At 35.5% G+C, this 24,778-nt stretch overlaps 1 protein-coding gene across 3 annotated transcripts in view; it reads right to left on the reverse strand.

The window, feature by feature from the left end:
- The window catches only part of LOC126865321 (diuretic hormone receptor-like), a 76,993-nt gene that overhangs the window by 31,997 nt on the left and 20,218 nt on the right, over positions 1-24,778 (reverse strand). The gene's annotated exons all lie outside the window — the stretch shown is intronic.

Here is a 24,778-nt window from a genome sequence, read left to right on the forward strand (position 1 = left end):
AAATTCTAGCAAGTTTCTTGTTGCGATCTTCGCGATTGCTTCTATGGCAGTATCTATGCGTTCTATCAGCTAATAAATTTTCCCGTACAACCTGGTCGCGTTAATTATCGCGCACCTCGTCGTCTGATATCGGCAACCAATATTTGAGTTTCTCTAACCAAACTGTCGCTAATTTTGTCGTTCATGGCAGAGCTAACTTCGTGGGTAGCTCTCCTGTTAATAGACAGAGTTTGATGGCCATATTGTTCCCTACCACGGATATCAAGAACAGTAATTAACGAGCTGCGTTGCTTCCTTTGTTATTTTCTAGCTATATTATTGTTCCTATATTATTTTGTAGCACGCTTTCGACATGCAATCGTTTGTAGCGAAATAATTTATAAAATTCAGTTTTCGGTCGCAGATTTAAAGAGATACGAAGAGAGAATGAGAGTTTCAGTGGACTGTTATACCACTTCTTCATGAAGTTCCGAGGATTCTACTATGTGGAAATATCTAAATCGGTTAGTTCTGAATATTTAATGGTGGACTTTGCTGAAAGTAAGCAAGTCCCTTTTTATTCGATAGGTTACCTTTAAGATCAATTTTTATGGATGTTGCATTACCAACAATTTTTTAAATATGTCACTCTTCCAGTAGATCGATCATAATACGTTAGTCACGTTATTTACGTGGTTTGAAAGATCGGAAAGCGTATACTTTTCTAAAATCTCTGGAACAAAGGAAGCCATTGTTAAATAGTTGACTCTATGTGCATTCGTGAGAGATCGCAAAGCGAGCGTAAAGGTAACACAAGTATTTAGGAAAAACGTTGTTCCAACTGCAAAGCGAGAAATTACGTGTTTGTTCAACCTACTCTCGTGTAAGATGTTATTGTTTCATTCAAAAAGCCTTTCCACAATGCCCTTAATACCTATTCATCCTATTATCTTCGTTTTACGAACGTTCAAATATAGGTAGTTACAAAAACATGGTAGTCACGTTAGATATTCGATATATTTTGCGTAAAATTTACGTTACATTTTGAAATAAGATTTGAACGAAAAGATGCTTCAATTACGCCACTCCTTTCGTACATTCCTCGAGTATCAACATTATGTTATCTAATTGCGTGATATCAACCGGGGTCATAAATTTCTTCGAGTCACGTGCATTCGTTTTAATTATCTTCTTCTACGCAGTGGTCGTGTGTCATCGTTGAAAGTATCCAAATACCACGAATATGGTCGTAGCTTCTCTCTTAACATGGACGTGCGAAATTGTATTTACGATGTACTGTATCATGCGATACTACATGCACACATAATAAATGGGAGGAAAAAACATCTTGTTCTTTAGTTTCGCTACTGTCGTCACATCTGTTACTTTGGCGAGCAAATTTTGCAAAACCACAACGAAGGAAAATAAAGAAGAAACGTACAAATGCGTAGAACAAAAATGCAAAGAATATTATAATATAACATACGGTATAATATAATACAAAACATACAAAAACAGGACGTTTGTTATGATATAGTATTTGTCTCGTTTCTTTCAATCGTGTTCATAATACGAAATATGAATCTGCATGTGTATCCAATTTAATAATTACAAATTAAATACAGTTGTATTTTATATAAGAATTTTTCCTATTTATACGTTTGCCATTTTACGACTCGGTCATACCAATTCAAGGTTAACTAAGCAATTGTTTCGCATTCTATCGTTTAAATATTCAAGTAAGTTTCCATATAGATAAGGTGCAATACCGAGAAAGCAAATATTATCATATCCTTACAATCATTGAATATTGTTCGAACAATGTCAAACAGTTTAATTTCCCGATCGATACAAATCTGTTTGGGAATCGCTTTATTCAAACAAACGTGATTTCCGAATACACGGTTGTTTCGGGTATATCCAGTCACCATTTCCCGAAATTATTCCTCATTTGCTATGCAACGAAGGCAACAGAACCGTCACAATCCGCTAAAGTAGATAGTATTTGCGTGTGTTGGCCGGTAACACGTACGAAGGCACGTAGCTCCCGTTCCATTTCGATTCAGATCAACGACCAAGAAGAGAGAGAAAGAGAAAGATAGGTGCGAAAAAGCGATAGAACGCTTTCGATACGCCTGACACGATCTGATCCGTAATAAATCGGTCGTGAATGGATGTTCAATGCGAGAATCGATTATTCTACTGGTTACAATTCTTCTTTTTAATCCCATTTATTCCTGGATGTAATACGTCTCCATTAATCAAGGGCAAGATTTAGCCGAAGATATCGTGCGTTTGAGAAATGGATTTAGGATCCTTTTAATTCTATTATGACTTTGAATCGAGCGAACGATTAAAAAATAGGTCAAAATACACGGAGAAACGAATGGAAAATGGAAAATAATATTCATCACCGATTAACTCTATATTGAAGATATGGGATATAAAGTGTCTTCGCTGATTAAGAGCAAAGCTTATCTGAAGATTATGGGATGGGTTACTCTGCGCGAAGAAACGAGTCGAAAATTTATAATTCTTTTATATGCGCAGATAAAACTTAATTTTCAAACGAGTTGACGTCGAAGATCGAGATCTAGATGTATATCTCGTTAATCAAGGGAACAATTTAGCTGAAAATGCGCTCGAGGAATGGTTTGATGATTTTTCAGCTTTTTGTACGGAGTGAAGAAAGTTCCTTTCAAGTTTTAAGTGCACTCGATCAATCCTACCCTTCCCGATATTGATTTCTTTGAATAAAAAGTTTCGCACAAAAGAATATTATGTACTTATCTTCGACTCACCTTTTTACGTAAATTCGCTTCTTTTCAGAGACGCCCCGCAAGCACGGCTTTAGGAATCTGATGTCAGGCAATTTGATTTAGTCTTTGTTTTATGACTAAACTGACCTCATTTTCTCGAAACTTTTTCGATTGTTCTATAAATCGACTATATCCATAGATCAATAAACACGAAACACATCGAAACGCAATTTCGCTATAAATCTATCAATTTCAGACTACGAGTGTCCTTGAATCAAGTACGCTCGAATATCTGGATTCGAGACATGTTCGAAGTATTTTTCGGACGATGATTTGGGCGATGTGGACTTGACCTCAAAAAGCAATTGTCAGTGTCGTATCGGAAACGAATTTCCGACGATGTGGTGTTATTCATGACCGGTTATTCTCCAGACTTACGTTTCATCGACGCGTAGATTTCGAATGATCGAGTGCCGTTTTCCCTTTCGCGGATTGGAGAAGTTGAAATATGTTGCGAAGCATACACGTACATCGATTTGAAAATTTCATACCGTGAGTTTGATTTCTATTTTAAGAACGTTGATCTAACGCTATAAAAACTATATTTAATAATAAGATAATAATACGAGTAGCAATTTTACTCGAAACTTTCACTTGTCATTTTTTCAAACAATAACTTTTCATTTGCCAACTTCTTATTAGCTGTGACTCTTTAGCGAGAACCAATAGCAGAAACTGACACTCGCATAAATCCTCGTGCGTATATATATTTCTTCGTAACAATAATCTAAAAAGAATCGAATCAATGCAATTTCGTGGAATTTATTTTCTTTGAAAATCAACACGCGTATGTGGTATGTGAGTGGGCTGCTTTACAAGACCTTTCCTGTACATGTTCGCCATTAACAACTTGTCTTCTTGTTTTTACAACTGCCATTTCAATGAAAGGTCAGCGAATTTCTTCCCATTGCAGAGTTCACTTGGGCAACTTTATACTCGACTGTTGGCGTAGAAATCGCCAATCACGATGGTGTTACTTTTTCTCGACGAACAACAGGGAATAGAGGTAAAAAGGAAAGGAGAAGGAAGAAAAGAACGGGCAAACTCGCATGAAAAATACCTCTGTTAGGGGAAAAAAGGGATACCGATATACATATAAATCGCAGAGAATATCGTTCGACGTGCCACGGTGAACACGATCCGTTTTTTCGACGGCGGAACGCGCTTCGCGATTACATCCGCTGGAAGATGACATTGTATCTCACTCAGTTTCGATGTCATTAACCGGAAATTAACGTCGGAGAGAAAGCCGAGAGTCGATTTTTTATTGTACGATATTTATTCCTTGAGCGTTTTGGTGAAAGAATGTCGATCGATGAGAAAAAAAAGAAAACCCTGACTTTACGTTTGTAATAATTTATTCAATGATTATTACAGAACTTTTATATTCGTTACAGATAACCTTTAAACATATTAAAAATAATATTTCATTTTATATTCTGTACAGTAAACAACTTTGTAAAACTCTCTCTCTCTCTCTCTCTCCTTTGTACGTTTCATAATTTCTTTTTTAATTTTCAGTCTAAGTAAGTAAACACCAATGATCGATAAAAAATATCATTAACCTACCAAAAGCTCTTTCCGCGTATCAGCACTTATAATCCATCAAATACAACAAATCTAATAAAAGCTATCTTCCTTACGAACTTTAACCAAGACACTGTAATTACGAAAATCCTATTTAACTAGGAAAGACGATATTTCTCGTTCTCGTAAGACAAGCGCGTCATATTTAAAAAACCGTAGAAAATTCCTGGATGGTGTCGCAATTCGCATCGTATTAAACATTTTATTTTTCGAAAAAGGGTATATACGATATTTGTTTACGAACGTCCTGATCGAATTATACTTGAATTATTCGCATTAATATTTTTCGAAATTTTGTTCCTCTATCAAAAACAAAAATATATATATATTTTTATATATATTTCAAAATTCTTCTAAAATTCACGAAAATTACACTTCTGGACTAAAGAACGAAGTAGAAAATATTGTAATGGGCTAATTAACCAAATCGAGGACCGACTCACGGATTATTCTTGTTAAATAAACAAACGGTACTTTACACACGTTCGGAGCTTTAAAAGCTGAAAAGTACGATCAACGATATACCATAGGTGGTTATTCGAGAAATTTTCTCTGGAATTTTCATGATTTTAGACCAAGGTCGATTCCTATTAACGTGTCAAAGCGTTACGTTTTACAATATTTGAACGATTCGTGAAATTTATTGAAGTAGAGTTAAATGGATCGAAAGCGGGCTCACACGTGACGTGTAATCAATTTACTTGTTGCTTCTCTGTGATTTTCTGCGATTAGAAATCGAGTGGAAGGAGATAGGTCGTTTTATTTCTGTGATAAGAGTAAAAAGGATTAAATTCTTCAAGTTGTATCTTTTAATAGAAACTTTGTAATCACGATATCTTCTTTTATTTGCTTTTTAGTGTATTTTTTTTATTTGGAAGAATTTTACAATCAATTCTCATTGAGAATTATAAGTAAATTATTCTGGCGCGTTTCTATGCCGTGTGCTTTATAGTATATCATAATATATTCTGCTACTTTTAACGAAGAAGATCGTTATAGCAACTTTTACTTTGTTCGTTTTAAAGAAGATGATTTACTGAAATATGATTTCAACAGAAGAAAGACCTTCTACTTTGAAAACAAATTAAACATCATACAATTGACTTTTGATTAAATGTTTAATTTACGCGAATAACATATGTAGGTTGCAAACTACCGAGTTTCAGTTGATTATTTTCGATGTTTGACTATTACTTTATTATATTTTTAAGTAAGAGGAAGCAAGAAAACAATTTTCATGCAAAATGTAACGAAGATTGAGATTACGCCTATATAAATATACTTAGGAATCTATAGTATACATAGTATACTAGTATAGTATAAGTACAAAACCTAAATCATAATTAACCAAAGATTAATATATAACGTTACAATTAATTGGTACTTTAATCAAATGAACTCAAGACAAAGATAGCTTTTTTACGAAGAAAAAGATCGAAAAGGAAAAGGTTTTTTTATTCGTTTCAATTGTTTGATAATAATAATTTTCATTTCAGTGTTTCACTGATTATTGAACCTTTTCATTTCTATCTTTATTTCAAGTACTTTTTTTCACTACTGTGGGATGGTGTGACGTTAGCGAAAGACGTGGCTGATTGTTTATAAACGTTGTTAAGATATGTTAATGTTGTCAAGGAGTGTTGTGAGCGTTACCAAGGTTTGTTGCAGTAATGGTAATGCCGTCGGAGTTGAATTATTCGTGATCGAGAGAAGTTCATCGTGTTGCTGTGACGTAGAAATAGTGTTAAGCGAATTCGTGAAGTGCGATATTATATTCAATTTTGTAAGAGTGTTACAATATTGTGTTTATCATACTGTCTTTTCTGTTAATTTATAATAAACATTCCTACACTACTATTACCTAGGATTTTCAAGAGGGATTTATAGAACTCTTATATACTCAATAATAGTTTGCATTAACAAGTAGCATAAATGAAAACTAAAATTAATGATATTTCCTGCATAACGAATAATCGAATAGTGTGTTGCATTTTAATATGCCTTTCATATTTTTCATAATATGTTATTACAATTTTATCATTCTCCTTCGTCTTTGAAAAAAAGGTCACCACGGTATTATAATTTGCTGTTTTTCCACTTTTACATTATTTCCTTGCGCATTTGCAAGCAAACGGTCCGCAGCTTGCCAATCGAATATTATTCCCAACGCCATTTCTCTGCGAATCCCATGAAAATTAAAATTCAACCGCACGAAATGAAAACGTCTCCGATTCAAGCTACCTTATCTCCTTCGGAGAATTGTCAATCCTCATTCGTTATCCTGGCTCTTTCATTTCCCCCGAATCTATTTCTATTATCCTTACTTTATTTCTCTGTCTCTTTCATTCCCATTCGTCGCGTCACCTTCAAGAACCTCGTTCGATTGGCCTCGTTCAACGATCTAGCAAGAATTTCCTTTTTGCGGGCTCCTTTGAGTTACGATTAAAGTTCCGTCGTTCTCCCACGAGACTTTTGTCCCAAAGACTCTGCATCGTTTTACCAAGAGAAAGAATCCGCATTCCCTGAACATTTTGAATTTGCAAAATATAATCGCAAAAGAACTTCTTACATTTTGTAAGAGTAACGAAGTTGCGAGGCGAATGTAGCGGCACTCGACAGTAAACTTTCCAACGGTTTCTGTCCCGTGGCTCGCTACACAAAGACCCTATCCTTCGGGCAAAACTTTTTTTTTTATTTGGAAGAATTTTACAATCAATTCTCATTGAGAATTATAAGTAGATTATTCTGGCGTGGTACTATGTCGTGTATAATAAGTATTTATCGTATGTTTGATTTTAGCTGAATCTGATGTTTAAGTCTAGAGGGTAATGTCTTTTTAGCCTGCGGATCTGATCCGTCGTGTCGAGTAATTGAGTAGCTAGTGGGTTTTGGTGGTTGTTAATTCTTATGTTATATCTACTACTGAATTTGGATATTTCTTCTTTAACTGTAGGTATCTTAAGGTCGTGATGTATTGTTTCTGCATCTGTCGTACATGATGATGTGCATCTATTAAGGATCTTAGAGTTTTTGATTGGAATCGTTGAAGAATTTCTATGTTGGAATTACTGGCTTTTCTCCATAATTGGATCTCATAGGTCCAAACAGGTTTTAATATGGCTTTACATCATTATTTTACTCTGCACGCTTAAGTTGGAACGTCTGCCAATGAGCCAGTAGAATTTTTTTAATTTTAATTTGAGTTGTTTGGATTAATCTACGATGTGTCGTTTCCATGTCATTCTTCTGTCCAGAATCATGCCCAGATATCTGACTGAATCTTTGTTTGGAATTGGAATATTATTTATGGTCACCTGTGGGCAGGATTGTTTTCGCAGCGTGAAGGTTATACGACTGGATTTATTTTCATTTATTTTGAAGTGCCATTTGTGGAACCACTTTACCAGACAGTCGAGAACTCGCTGGAGCGTTGAGGAGGCAATTATCGGGTCTGAGTGGGATGCTAATAAAGCTGTATCGTCAGCAAGTGTCGCTGTGGTTATCTCTGTTAAAGTTGGTAAATCGGCAGTGTAGATGGTGAACAGCAGAGGTTCGAGGACACTGCCTTGGGGTATGGCAGCTTCTATTGGAAAATTGTGATTATAGCGTCTAAGTATTTAATCATGAACAGCCTATTGGATAGATATGATTTTAAAATGGAGTAATAGGTGTGTAGTAGGATTTTCTTTAATTTGAACAAAAGTTCGGACAAGATGATTACCAGATGTCGAAACATTCTTATAGCACATTTTCAACTAGCCTAAGGACCCGCTATAAATCTTAGGATTTTTCTAGCTAAGGTTTTTCAAACTAATAAATAGCCTTTGTCTTAACATTCCCCAAAAGTTATTACCTACTACGGAAAGATACGGGAAATCTGGGTTTTCTCGCCACGATGCTTCCCGCTAGCAACTTTCTCTCGGGGGCAGTTAGCATCCTTCCTCAACCACCAACCTAGAGACTAACCAATTAACAGCAACGTCCATTTCTCACACTTTCCTAACGAAGATTTTCCTCGACGAATCCGATGATCTCGTACCCTTAGACAAACCCGATCATAGTTTTCCTCTGCAGCATCATCGTGACGGAAAGTGAGTCGTTAGTCGGCACTCGATAGCTGAGCAATCATCATCCGAACTCGCTCCGCGCACTCCGCTGAATCGCTATCGTAACGCATCGTCTAGGAGTCGAACTTGTAACCGCGAACTCTACGCAAAGTGTACATCGAGAGTATTTGTTAATAAATATATTGTTAACTATACTCTAATTTTCTTCAGCACCTATCACGACCTATCCACCTCACGAGAAATATGTAAACTTCAATTGACGATTCTAGTTGTAACTAAAAGAACTTTGATTCTTCGTTAACTTTTTGCGAAGACATGAACAACGATATTCGTATGGAACTCTTAATATAATATTTATTTGAAATTAAATCGAATATTCCCACACGTATGAATTTTAGAAAAACTCGTAATTATTCTGATAACATTTCATGCTACGATAGCAGGCGGAATATTAAAACAGAATTATTATTATTGAAATAAAGGTAGAAATGAAAAGGTTCAACAATCAGTGAAACACTAAAATGAAAATTATTATTATCAAACTGTTGAAATGAATAAAAAAAACCTCTACCTTTTCGATCTTTTTCTTCGGAAAAAAAATGGTAATTTTTCCATTTGCTGCTATCCCGGAAATATTACGTTAAAGGAATATCGTTATGATCATCGTGTTACGTTATCTTATTTGACACTTTTATACGTCTAAAAAATGTACAAAATATTGCAAAGAGATTCAACCATTTTCTACCCTCTGGATCAAAACTTTCCCTTAACAACGAATAATCCTATCTGATCTCGCGAGGCCAACTCGAAATTCGATAAAGAGGGTGAAATCTTTTCCGTGCGAACGCGAGAGAAATGGAAAAATAGGGACAGTCGACGAACCGTGTCGTAACATAACGACAGACATTATGTAACAATGTTGAATAAATTCAGGAAGGTATATAGCGTTTTAATTATTTGTGTCACAGATGCATTTAGCTACACGCTACATGTATTTTAACCCTTACTGTATATTGGGTTGATATATTGGGTTGGCAACTGAGTGATTGGGGATTTTGTCAATACCACCTAATAACCAACCTAATATGTATAAATTGGTGCTATTTGCTATATGTTTTTAAACAAGAGGTAGATATAGTTTTACAAGGTGTAAATTTGAGAGACTAAAATATTTTTTCCCTTTTTCTATTTTGTATAATGCTTAATTCTCAGCTCTTTCTTCTATTTCTCTCTTTAATTTAAACAGTGTCTAATTCTCTGCAATAATTTTAACTTCGTTTGCATAGAAGATAAGTACACACTAATTTACGGTATTGGTTAACTGATTCAGATTACGTCGGATTCTACTTTATGAAGAATATAGTTTTCTCGTCTTTGTGGAATATTTATATTTTCTATGTAATTATTCCATATTGTCGATGGTTTTTCATAAAAATTGTAGAAACCAGACAATTCTCCAACGTTCAAATAACAGCTACTATAGCATAATGTCTGTTGTGGGAATAATACTTAAATGTTGATTACCACCAGTTCAAGTTGCGAGCGGTAACAGATCACTTCCTGGATCAAGCTAACGTGCGTCTGCTGTGCGTGAATAAATGTGTAAATGGCGTGTTGCGTGTATTTAGGCAACCGCATGATGACGATCTACGGAATAATTATTATCAAACCGAGTCACTGGTTAGTACGCCGTTAATTTACTATGATACTAGAGGACACTACAACGGGGCGTTATTACCACAAATGGCAAATTCGCTTAATTTTCCGGAAACGATAAGTTTCCTTTATAAATTTCGATATTATTAGGTCGCCCGAAAAGTTTCTTTCGTTTTATAAAGAAATTATGAATGCACAACATTTTTCGTTTTACATTATTTTGTCGAATTACGTATGATCCATTTTGTTCTATCAAGATAAAGATTACAACGTTCGACAGATTAGGTTTCATGTTTGTATAAAGATGCGTTGTTGTAAAACACGTGTCTGTAAAAGATAGACACTTTTCGGACAACCTAATATATATCGTACGTGACCCAGTAGCGTGGATATTCTATTTCCGATGATCATTCGTTTCATTCGCACGACTGCTCGAGAAAAGTAGCATAGAATGATTTTGTAAAAAATTATTCCACGAGAAATTTGAATCTCTGGTCGGACGAACCCGAACAGTGGTGGTTGAACAATTTATCCGATAAGAATCTGTCGACAATTTGTAAAGATCAAAATCACTGAAAATCAGGCTAAAGTCGCACTGAATACTAATTATTTGATACATTCTAGAATCGTTCTGAACTCTACACTATAGCATTTAAAGTTAGGATTTATCCAAATGGAAATTCATCATTTATAGGTGAAATGCGCTATGTGTTTCTCCATGTGGCTACCTGGAGTATTAAGGAAAACGTGGTTTGGTTAGTGATAAAATATGTACGTGATCACGCGTATAAAATGGGTCTCGTGAGGAGATATTTACTCAGCCAGCCCAGCTAGAAACACTTCCTGGACTCTATAAAGCGACTGACACAAAATACGGTAAACAATATAGAGCAGGACCTCGACTGATATTGAACACGTACACCTTTGAACTTTTCGTTTCAGTAAAAAATAGGAAAGATACAAAAGAAAGGCGCGGCTATGAGAGAATTAGATATTCCATTGTTTTCAACTCTTTCAACAGACAAACAGAGTACTATTGTATTTAAATAAAATCTAATTTGGATAAACACCCACGGTTTAACTACTATTTTTTTCTACTTTTCATTTCTTCAAATTAATGAATACCAAAAATTGTACAAAAAACAGCCAGCATATTTTATTCAGTAATTGAAATATTCTTTGCTTTTTAAATATTTTGATGTTTTTTTATTAAAAATTTCAATCAAAGGCACTTTGACTCTATCTGCAATATAGAAAATAACAAAGGGAACATGATACAAATCACAAAAGGTAAAACGTGAACAATGCTTCGTGCTAAAGATAATACTTTGTAATAAGACACGCGAAAAGCTTCAAGTTTTGAAATTTTTCATTGTTGGAACGACCTTTAAACAGTAGTACAGTTTTGAAGGTACCGTTCATATTCGATGACCGGAAAACCTTTGTACGTGAATTAGCGAATCTGTTATAAATCAGAATTTCGATTCATATACAATTCACTATCAATTGTTTAGTCATTGTTGATGCTAACGCTTGAATTAAATGATGTAATTGTTGTCTCGTTTAATGTGATCAATAGTCATTTAGCGATTGACCAATGCTGTGGACGTATGTAAGCAGACCAGTAAATAATTGTGGTTGCACATGATCCAGCAGAGTATTGTAACGTGTTTATCTTGCGAAACGAAACTTATGATCTCATCAACTGAACGAGCGTAGTGTATGTTTAAATTATGGTAACTGAAAAAATTCTCATATTGCAGAATTTACTATGAGATACATTCGTTTATGAAAAAATACAAAATTTGGTGTTGTGTTTTAATCAAGAAAACCAATTAGCGCAAAATATGAACATAAAATATACAGATTATCCAACTGTGTCTTTGTTAATTATGTGCCTCGTTCTTTAAAATTCAGATCTACTATGGTAAATTATATAAATCAATAATGAATTGATTAATGAATTGACAATTTGTCATTCGTGCTCGAAATTAGTCAAACTTAAATTCGCTGATTTGTGATAAAAATTGCATAGGTCGTTAGATGTAGCCAACAAAGAAGTTATCAAGTCTGTACACAGTTACTTGATTGTTTTAGAAAATTAATATAAATTTGGTAGCAAAGAACAGAACAAATACCGTTTTTTTCTTTGAATTACTAATTCATTATTAATTTGTATACTTTGGTAAGTCGCATATTGTTACTACAAATCAATCAGTGTCCGGACACGTGTGAGCGAAAACTGCTTGTAAAATTATGAGACGCCTTTTTTCTATCTTAAATTCAGATCGCAAAGTTTGAATGTAAAATAGAAATTAATGTTAAAAAACGTCAAACATTTTGAAACAAGCAAGTTACATGGAAGCAAGGAAAATTAGGAGCAGAAGAGATCCGCGATCTCGAAATGAAACGTTTAACGTCGATTTTCCAGCGTGTAAACTAATTTTCATACGGTCGCCAATGGATCGTTAAATCGACTCGGCCATTAGGAGCTCGATAATTTCGTCTGAAAACATTGCGGTGTAGAAACGTGGGTCTGACCTAATTTTCGAGCCGATTTAACGTGAACTTGGTTGTCGTTCATCGTTGTCCTCCACGGGATATTCGATATTCGTAACGATCTGCTCGAAACTAGAAACAAAACCACAATTTATCGAACGTCACATCTGTGATGTTATCACCCACGCTTTCAAATCGATTTAGCTCTTAATGGCATCAATTTTACAGGGCGGAAAATCCGGTATCAAAGATAATATCATTGAATGAAGTATAATTATAGTGGTTACAGAAAAACGACGAATATTCGATCTTACGTTTCGGCAATAAAAAGCATTTTAACAGGTCGATAGCTGATAACGCCACGTTGGCGTCATGGTTTGGTTTCTCCCACAGATAAGGTACAATAACAGAAAAATATCAAACGACAGGATTTTCACATTCGGTAACAATTATTAATACAAATCCACGAATAAAATAATATACTAAATTTGAATAAAATCTTTGCTGCAAAACTGACAAATTATTTTATGTTGCATATTTTCTAAGAAATTTCTCTTCGAACTTTTATGAAAGAGACGAAAGTGTGAAGTTTCAGTACCTTGTAGTAAATGATCCGACGAAATGGACAATTCTCAATGACAAATGAAGCGCATCAAGTATCGACGTTAATTTTAGCATCAAATTTTTCATAAGTTTCGCAAGAAACGTCCGTTCAATCTGAAGGATCAAACGAAGCGCGAAGGAAAGGAAATTCACTGTTCGTACTCGCATGATTAATAGCAGAGTGCACAAGTGTCTGAGATTACGGGTTCAGGTCAGGTCAAAGCTCAGGCGAGATTGATAGCGATTTCGCGATTATTATCCTACGTACAAATGTTTAGAATCGTGAGACTAATCGTAGGATCGTTTATCTCACGAATTATTTAGTATACAATAAATATGTACAAAGTCTTCATTCGTGTAAAAGTTTTGAATAGAATAATTTTCTCCTGAATAGAAATGAATATTGATATATTTCTTAAATATCTAATATAAAATGTTCTTACTACGATTTACTCGATCGAGGTCACTTAAACACGATTTTTCATTAAATTAAGTCCTAGATTCGTTTAAATCTCAGTAATTCCTGAAACAGGATTCTTCGACGATAATCTTCGATCGATTAATCAAATAAAATTTCCAGGCGTTTACTTATCACGACTTTCGCAGTACTTTGGAACATTTTCAGTATATACGTCGATTCGAGACATAATCGCATAATATTACTATAATATGTGCAAATTATTTCCGACAATCGTTTACCTTGTGCACAGTGATTTCATTAATTTTGAGCAAGCATTGCGCCTTAATTAATTTAGCGACAGTAATTTACCGGTATTTCAGTGGCTCTTTTCAAACAGGAGTGCCTCTGAAATGTCCTTTAATGGTTTCCGAGGGTTCTTCCTAAGCTTCCTTCGCTAATAACGTTAGTACACCCACCAATCTCTCACGATTTGCGCATAAATTCCATTATAACCGTCGCCAACATCGAAAATTGCGATACTTTAGACAGCGATACTCTGACTTTCGTTTCTTTCACTTTGCAATATTTGCTATTTGAATGGGTTCTTCTCTTTCAAACACAAAGAAGAATTATTAATATTCTTTCTTAAATCTATCATTCGATATATCAGATTTTATGACTACTTCGAAAGATCTACGCTTTTGATTTTCACCACAGTTCACTGACTTTTATTTCTATTAATATTCGATAGAGTCCAGGTGGTATTTGCCTAATTTGTTTACGACGTCGATCATAGTAAATACTTTAATGTTACGATGAAGGAGATATCAAATGGCATTTTGAAGAGAAAAATGATCGGAAAGTGTCCTTGGCACCCACGCTCGTCAATCTTTCGCCTTCATATTCCTACGCATTATTTATAATTTAGAACAGGCGAACCTGTATTTTGCGGCACCGATAGGACTACTCGATAGTATTGATTTAATCCAAATATACCTAAACACACGAAACAAAAAGTAAAATCAATTTTAGGTACACAATGAATCAAAAACATACGAAATATATCACGATGAAGTATATCATATTACGAAGAAGATAATTTAAAATACTAAAATAAATACTACAGATAAGCTGAAGTAATCAAATAAAAATTAAGAAACAAAGTGTCAACAAAGTTTATACTTAGACAGGGTTATTTCTAGATCGCAACCCCTTCGACAAAGTACTTCTTTAATCTCCCGTGCTTTTTAATAAACCTTTATTCCACGCGTTTTAATAAATAACAGAAGCGATAAAACTTTGACGTCGTTTTACGATGACTATCTATGAGCGTTCAATTTCGTTTTTTCCACGGTCAATGTTGTTGATCAATGTTGTTAAACCCCTTTCAGTAGTTCTACCAACAAGTTCGTAGCGAATGAATATTTCCTTCGACGAGAAAGTCTTATCAGGCCGAAAATGAATGACTTAGTGTAAAAAAAAAAGCTACATTACCGTTTGAAAATACAATGTAAAACTGCGGCGAGTATAAAAATGGAAAAGAATGAACTTTGCATTTTTACTCGGATGTTGATTAAAGCTGAAGATAATTTTTTGTCACTCATATCCTCCAATAACGTTCGTAATTATCTCGGTAATCCTCGATTAAATTGGGTACTAAACGAACGCATTTAAAAACATCAATAAAAGAAACATTTGCTACTCATCCGCAGCGAAATGAAACCATTTCCTATCGTGATGAACAATGATAATGCATCCGAAATATTTCCACGATTTTTTACGGAAAAATTTTTTCCGGGGAATTTATTTGAAATTTTAAACATTCCATAAAAATTCCAAACGGACCGACGTATTTCACGGGTTCGGTGATGCGCGTAAATCTTTCACAACGAACGGTGTACAACTTCGAATTCGCAATCGAGAGAAAAGGACAGCTCACTGAGATTTCTTCTATTCTTCTGAAATGAGAGATCCGAGGGTAATCGTAATTTGTAGCCAGCTTTTTCGTTGAAAGTTAAGGAATGTAAGTCCGTATTTCTTCTCGAATAGTTTTATTATCGTCCTAAAAATAAGCGGGATGAAAGTAACTCGTAAAAATCCTGCGCACATTCCACCAGTGATTTTGTCTTTTATTGTCGTAAGTATCGTAAGTCGAGAATTTGTTGCAGCTCGAAAGCCACCCCGTTTATTGGAACGTATCGCGTGGAGTCGCGTACAACCGTGAATTCACGGAAATTTCGTCGACGAGTGAAATGGGAACTACTTCTGGAAGTTGTGAAAGAGTACAAAGAGCAGAGGAAAGCGATCATTGATTCGGCGTATTTTGGTATTTTGGTCGAGGGGAAATCTAGCGAGTTTTTCAAAAGACAGACCAACGCAATTTTATATTGCTGATATCGTCGAGAGGTCGAAATATGCGACTTTGGAAAATCAACCGCACGCTTTTACTGATATGTATTTTTTACTATTATATTTCTATTTTATTTTACTTTGTTTTATCTTTGCCTTGTTTCGCTTTAATCGCGCAATATACTTTCCCCTTGAACGATAGCGAGCGATCTACTTAAATAACGAATAGCCCAAACTCGTATCCAGTATACACAACTGTTTTCTAAACACCTATTTCACTGTTCACTGACCATTTCAAACTCTCAGCTGAAGCAACTTTTATCTGCCAAACTTTCTACGCGACATGATACTTCTGTTTTGAAAATTTGCTTTTTAGTAGTGGAACACACTGAAGTAATTTTCTAGCGTCAGAACAGGGAAATACATGCCGCCATAAAGAGCAAAGAAAGAATTTATGCTTATTAAAAGAGTAAATCAGCACTGCGAAATAAATATTCTCGTAATAATCTCCGCCATGTTCCAGGATATTTGTATCGAAAAGATTTAATTAAAACTCGACTATGTGAAGCGTGTTATGTATTCTGATTTGTGCAAGATTACCATCTTTCTTAAACATAGAATACATTTTCCACTTTAAAAATTTAGCGAATATTTAACAAATCGATAGGTCAGGTTACGGAAATATTTGCACCAAACTGTGATTTTTAAAAGCTTTAACGAAGCAAACAGTTCCATCACAATTCCATCCACAAATTGAACCATGTTCTTTAATTTAATTTAACTCATCGTAACTCTATGTACCTTGCGTACTAGCAAAATCAATAAAATCGTGATTTACATAACGCTTATTCTGTATACGAGAATGTACTTGCAAACGTAAGTTTCTTGACAAAATATCTTTTCTCTCTATCTTTTTCCTTCTTTTCTTTTCTTCTATTATTATCTACGTATTATTCACAAATAAATCTACTTTCAACTACTCGCTTTCACGTTTTAAGATCCAACATTTTTGCGTTTTAGAGTTAGCAGATAATTCGGTATATAATACGCGTGATCTCAAGCGCTTCGGAACATCTGAAAGAAAAGACGTCGATTATGGTAACAACGCGAGTCGGTGGAAAGAAAGAAATTGAGTTGCGATATCCTTGAATCTCTATACATTAGCTGGAAACCTTACAGGCCGATGATCGTGATTGGATTTACGTCTAGTCGTGAACATTAAATTGTAAATCGATCGGACACCGTCAGAATGCGGGGAAAATCTTTCAACGAGTTTCACATAGGAAGGATTTACAAATTTGCAATCTGATCTGCTGCATGACCTCACCTCGTACAACTATTAGCTTGTCCGAAAAGTTTCTTTCGTTTTATATAGGAGGAAATAATAGACACACAAGGTTTTTGTTTTATATTATTTTGTCGAATTACGTACGATCCATTTTGTTCTGTTGAGATAAACACCGCGACATTCCACAGACTTGGTTTCACGTGTGTACAAAGTGCACTGTTGTGAAAAACACGTTTGCGAAAGAAAGACACTTTCTGGACAGGCTAATATAAACTTCTTGATCCTCGATCTCGAATTTTGCATTTAATCAGAGTTTTACCTATATAATATCTTAGAGTCTTTCCTACCCGATATCAAAGCAATAGAGTAGATTTTTTGAAAAATGCAGGTCTGATTGGCACGAAACCCCCGTTAATTTCCCGATAAATCAAAGTGAACTTTTCCACAATTCTCGATAGACAAGAAATTTCTGCATCCGTGTTGACAAAATAACATTTTCTGTTATGTAAGTTTCGAGATTGGTACGCTTGTAACGCGGCACAAGCACGTGCAGCTAAAACTTTCCAAATGCTATTCACGCTGATCTATGAATCTCACCGAGCTACGAAGTTGTTAACTGTAACACGATCAAAATGTTCCGAATTCTCAAAACTTAGAGCATCCTGACGTTTTCCGTCCTATCGAGTCTCCTACGTATCGATCGATTTTATAAATTGCGATTTAAATTCGTTCCTATCAAACATAAAAGAAATCAAATTCTATTTATCGTAGTCTCCACTTTGAAACATAGACAAAGGCATGTTTGACATAGAAACTGTTAATTACGGAATTATACATAATTGTTGGCGAACGTTGAATAAGTCTATACAGTGCTACAATGCATACATAAAGCTGGAATTAGCATTTCATTGAGGCAGCGTGTGAACAGGAACGGAAGTAGGTATTGCGAGAAGGTTTCTGCAACGTGATCGAGTTTCAGAAGCATTTCGCGGTCTTACGAAACACCTGAGGCAGAATTAGTTTGTTGAAAATAAATTCCATGTAAAAAGTGTAACGAGATGTACGAACGACAAGACTACACGTAATTTCTTGAAATTAATTTTCATTTCGGACGTAATCGTTTTAACACTCGTTTCATTGCGTTGCAGTGGGAAGATTAATTTCAACCCACTATCTCGTGCACCCCCGTGTCCCATTGTAATTTCATCGTGCAGTATTTCGTATTTTATCGTCGTATGAAACGACGTACGGATGAAAAACTACCTTCCTCTTTCGAAACCATTTAAACATTTAAAAACAAAGGAGATATTGTACATAGGAGACCCACTTTGGATGCCAGAGAAATTATTCACGTACTATACAATTACTTTTTGCGTACTACCATTTAACTAATTCTACACTCGTCTTACCGTGTATCGTTAGTCCATAACCAATTTCCCAAAAATTTCTGTCTCTGTTCAAGCGACTTCAAAGATATTCCATTCGAATTAATTAAATCTCCACATACGGCGGAATACAGAGGAGCGCAACCTTTAATAACAAAATTCTACGTAAATATTTAGTAATTTTTAGAGATACGATTTATGAAATAGAATTATTGCATCGCGATATGAATCTGTGGTATTCGATGGTATTCGGTATTCATTCGCGCGGCTGGTTCGAAACCGCTCGCGTACAATAAGAAAACCGATGAAAAGCACGCTCCATTCCGTGCCATTTGGATCGTTCAATAGCACACTTTTTGACGAATCGCTGGTCAAATTGAACATTCATGAGGATACAGAAGGAATTTCAGACGCGACGTTTCGTAACCAAGATTCCCTTTTAGCGCTCTGTCGTCGAATACATACGTAATGCTGTCGTAAAACTCGAACAATCTGGCGACCATTATATTACCGCTCTTCTTGTGCACGTGTATCTACGTAACATGCACGGCAATACACGTACGACATACTCGTACGAGAGGAGTACACGTACATAACGCGTAACCAAGTCTTCTATTCCGTGAAATAGCGACGTACACGTGAGTCTGTTACATTTATGGATATCGTATGCTCGCGTCATAAATCAGAGGAAATAACCAGCTACAAGATCCATTGTCTCGTTGCATGGCATTGCATGAAGCGTTTGGTAATGATCGAACGATTCGTCGATTTCCTGTTGCGCTCAACTGATTCTTTTTCACGTGCTCGTGATCCGACGTTGTTCTTCCAACACTTATCGACGCTTGTTTAAATCGATAGAAATATTGAATTTTTTTTTATTTGCTACGTATCGATAAACCAAATAGGGAGGAAAAATTCAGTGACAAATAAATATTTTTCCTTTTGCATTTTATACGCGTTTTACGTATTTCTATATCCTTCGATTACTCGTAAACGCATCAAAATTTACGGTCTAATAATTAAACACGAATAAAAAATGTTTGTTCGATACCATCGAGATACTGTTGGAGAAAACAGTTACGTGTTTTCCGCCGTTTCAATAACTTGCTAAGTGACTGGATTTCGTTTTTAATTAGAAAGGGAGGCGCGATCGTGCACGACGCCAAGTTAATTATGGAAGTAGCCGGTCGTACAGCCGGTCCCGCCATTTAAGATCAAATTACATTAGCGTTGTGTAATGTCAGCGGAGAGTAAATTGTGGTCATCGGGTATTCCTCATTCTGTTAGCATTGTAGGTCATCGCAAATATCGCGGTCATCGTCTTTTTAAATGAATATTCATGGCGAGGATTTGAAAACCATTAACGTCGCCGACACGCGTTTTTTCCTGCGCGAATTAGTTCGTAATTCCCGATAATACCAATCGATTCCATCGTTTCGCCAACCAGCAAACTTGAAAAAACGATTCCATTGTTTCCCATCGATTCTTGTCGTTCGTAATCGGAAGAACGATTGTTACGAATCTGTTTCGATTGGTTCATTTATCAAGATGATTGCGTTAAAGCACAGTCGATGAAGAAAGAACGAAAGAGATAAAATATCAAATTTTAGATCGAATGCCTATAATGCTGTTGCAAGTTTGTTATCGCTGCTGAACGCCTGGCAATTGTTTATTGAATTGTTATCTTTTATTCGCTTCGAATAAACCTAGATTAAATTAAACGTCAAGAATAACTTTTGTTAAGACACAAGCTATGCTATGCAGTTTGGAAAGAAACATAAGCCACATTTTTGGAGAAACAAATGTAAACGAACCGTGAAACATCCTCTACGCTTTCCTATAACAATTTTCCTCTGTGAAATTCTAACGAATTCTGGACCCGTTTTAACCTTCTCCTAGTCCGCCTTTTTTGTTCCACACAGCACACACGCGCTCAAGTATTCTCTTTGCATATTCTTCGACATATACAATATACAGATTCTTTATGAAAAAAAATAATATCATTTATCGTCTACAATTGACAGAAAATTCATCTGCGATGCATAAATATTCTCCACAAAATGGGATTTACATTCGAATAAAAGGTCGAAAAGTTTCAATTTATATCTAAAGAATATCACTCGGTTAAGAGACCTGCTCGCTGAATAAAATAAATAAACGCACGTGCAAGTTATATGTATTTGCAAGCGCATTTGTTCGTTGTTAATTAGAATATCTGATATTCTACCGTTTGTTATTAAAGATCGTATCGTTACATTGTCCTGTTCGGTTAGGCATTTACATGTTAACACTTTAATTATCTATTAACAATTCCTACAGACGTCCGACGAAAATACTCACGGCCTAATAACAATACCTAGAGGTATTCATCGCCGATTGGTTACTCATATCGTATCTAGCCGCGTGTGTTTTTAAATAACAAACAATTCCAAAATGCTCGACGCTGGTTGCTTGAATGGTTTCGATGTATCGTACTCTCTACGAATATTACACGATTCGATAAACAAAGGTACCTTTGTGAGCTACCTTTCCAGTATCACCCCGTATAATGCATGTCATCCGCCAACATCGTGCTCGTGTTGGATCAACACGACCGAAAGTTTGATCTCTGTTGAGATATGTGTAATTTTGTGTGCTACACAGATTAGCCGCGTAGTAGTGACACACACATATGAGTATGAGTGTGTGGGAGTATGTTTTTTTTTATTATTTAATTTGCACGTTACAATTTATCCAGCTGGACATTTGGTAAATAGTGGGAGTATGCGCGTGCACAGCATCTCGTAAAACATTTTTCTTTTTTTATCTGGTAGAATTTTTACAATCAATTCTCATTGAGAATTATAAGTAAATTATTTTGGCGTGGTACCGTAACTTGGATAATAAGCGTTTATAACATGTTTGATTCTGGTTGAATCTAATGCTTAAATCTAAAGGATAATGTCTTTTTAGTCTGCGGATCTGATCCGTCGTGTCAAGTAATTGGGGTAAAATAACCAATGGGGTAAAGAAGATGATGAGACAAAGAGAGTGCTGAGACGCATGCAAATATGTATCGACGAATATCTTGTAAATCACATATTAAATAAATCTGAAACTATTTTCATATTAATTCTGAGCGTAATCTAAATGTTCCTATACATTTATTTCGGCGATTAAGATCCACAATTCTCAACAATCTCTAATAAAAGATGAGCGTAACGTAAAAAAAGCAAAAGCTTTTTTCAGAAAAGAAAAAGAAAATAAAGCGTTAACGTTTCAATCATAGTTCGTCAATACCGTGTGTCGCTCAATGGTGAAAACACGCGCAGTTACAGTTCCAAATCGAACGTGGCCCGATATAACTTGCGTTTCATAGGACGCCGATATATCGTACTATTGCTCGATACGCTCGAGCGTATAGAAATCGAGATTTAATATTCCTCCGAAGGTTTCTGTACAAGGCAGTCTTATGGATCTGGCGTTACAGACGAGGAAAGAGTGGATCATTAAAGCAGAAGCTACTCACGTCGGAAACGTGGCAAGCGTTTACGATCCGGCGTTGGTATCGATTGTAGTCAGCGAGAAAAAGGGGGGAAAAACGATCTTTAGGGCTTTGCTAGACCGTTATTGCTATTTTCCATGTTGCGACGTTCCTTTCCTCGTTATTTCGAGGCGCGACCGCACGCAAAGGGATTTCTTTCGACGAGCATTTTAAATTACGCGAAACGTTTAGGAAAATGCGCTCGTCTGCCGCTTTCTTCTACTCGGCCTTGGCAGAAAGTGGGTAAAAGTTTTGAAATTGGTTTGCATACTTTCGAATTTAATTGTAATCTGCAAATTCATTTTACGCGTGTAGACGCAAACTGAATCGATCAAATTCACTTGCTCTAGATTTTTCAACTTTAATTGTAAATAGAAGACAGCAAGGTGAGTTACGTAAAAGTGTCGCAAGCTGTTTTCTCTCAAGTCATCGCGAATGCATACTTGCTTCTTTCTCGTTAAGTTCTAGAGGTTCTTAGAGAACAAGAGGTTTCTCGCTCGCTTGTTTTTCTTTTCAGCGAAATGAGACGTTCGGTTTACGTTCGATTTAAGAAGAAACAAAAGAAATAAATCGATATCTGCGCTAATTCTGAGAAAACAGCTTGTAACATCTTACGTGCCCCATCTTGTACGTGATTCAAAATGGTTAACGTTTAGAAAACGAAATGATTAATTTTCATCAAGTTGGTTAGTTTCGGTTTCGTGTAAGTCGTATCAGATATCGCGTCGTTGCTTTGAAACTGACACAGCATAAAAATGATTGACTTTTCGTGGAAAGCAAAGAAGTGTCTCCCGAATTACGTAATAAGACATTATCTTGTTAGAAAAATTTATCGACAGAAGAAAGTCTTCGTCATTTTTTATCGAATAAACCAAGAGAACTCCCTTCGTATACAAAATGTTTCCTCAACATCGTTCAAGAGGCGAGAGAAAGATAGAGGATTTTATGGAAATCAGGGGATAAAGGCTGCATTTCGTGTAACAAGCTAATTTAGAATTCAGAAATTGGATATCGCCGTCGAAGCCTTTTGAATTGGCCATTGAAGATTTATTTAGTATTCCAAACTTTATATTCGGATTGCGAAGTGAATAGCGAACAGCGTGAATTGGTAGGCGAAGATTAACGATGAAAGCTACACTGGTTACACGATGCAGCGGAAAATTAAGAACTGAAAACCAGCGATAACAGCTATCGACCATGAACGGAGAAATTATTAACTGGACAAATCAATAAATGGATGAAAAGCAGTGATTGGAAATGAAAAATAAAATGGCGAGATTTAAAAGAAAGATTTCAGAGGAAATAAAATGGAAAGATTTTGAAGAAATGTAAATAATTTGACTTTGTGAAATACCGTTTATAGATATACGATCTTTGATATTTTTCATATTCGATACGAATAACACAATCGCGAATTTGTATGTTCGTCTTATGCTCGAATAAACTAACACAAAGGTGGATGTACGTATTCCTTTCACTTCAATTATTCTCCGAGTTACGTGATAGTTGTGTTGCCGCATGCACACAGAATGACTTTTATTATGGTTACTCGCCACATCGATCAAAAACGAACAATCCTATGCTTTTTCCTGGCTTCTGCCAACTTTCTTTTATATCAAACACAAGAATCCAAACTGTTTGATCAAAAGAAATTACTACTTTTTATTTTACTATATATTTTCTATCTTCCTTACTCGTATCTATTACAAAAAAAAAAAAAAGAATATTTCCCGCCTAAAAACTTGTCGTTTTCTTGAAAATTTCAATTTTAAATCTCGATCATATCGACAAATGCGTCTTTCTATACTCTGTACATTTTTAATCGATTTCGTTCTTTTTTCACTGTATATGTGACGAACGGTATTTATTTACCGACCATATGTTGATATTGATCAAAACATTTCGAGAACTTCACGTCGTGTGTTTTTCAATTTCACAGCAGAAAAAATCACGCGATTTCGAATAAAATAAACCGAGTAAGAAAACGACTCGCTGACGATCTTCTACGACGGATGGAAAGCTCTCGTATTGTTCTTTATTAGGAAAAAAGGAAAGAGACGGAAAGGGAGAAAAGTAGAAACGAACGAATGTAGCGGTTGCTTAACGATTTAATTAAAAACGATAGAATGGGCGTTTCAAGCTTGTCTCTCGCCAACGTTGATGGCCGTTTTAAAACTCGAGTTTTATGGAAAATAAGACCCATGAAATGTTAGTTTGCTCTTAACGTTCACGCTAACAACAATTTTAACTATGCAACTATACACTTCATGCGAATAGCGCTATTGATGGTAATGCACTTTATATTCTACGTGAGAAAGCATTATACGCGACACAAGATGGGATTGCTCTTTCCTAGATGAAATTACGTTTTTAGGAAACGAAATAGATCGAGAAACAATAGTTACGAGGTGATGTTTCATAAAAGACAAATATTACTCAGATATGGAAAACGACTTAAATTATAATTGCGCTCTTCCCACTACGAAATCCTTGTAGATATCCTGCAATTGATGAATATTTGGGGATGGAAAATCGATAAAAAGGTTTTAAGCTTTTCCCCTTTAATCCGATAACCTGAATCCTTTCTACCCGATCTTTTCTTACTTGAACCTTTTAAATTTCA

This window comes from Bombus huntii, chromosome 4, assembly GCF_024542735.1.
Source record: "Bombus huntii isolate Logan2020A chromosome 4, iyBomHunt1.1, whole genome shotgun sequence".
NCBI classification, from domain to species: domain Eukaryota; kingdom Metazoa; phylum Arthropoda; class Insecta; order Hymenoptera; family Apidae; genus Bombus; species Bombus huntii.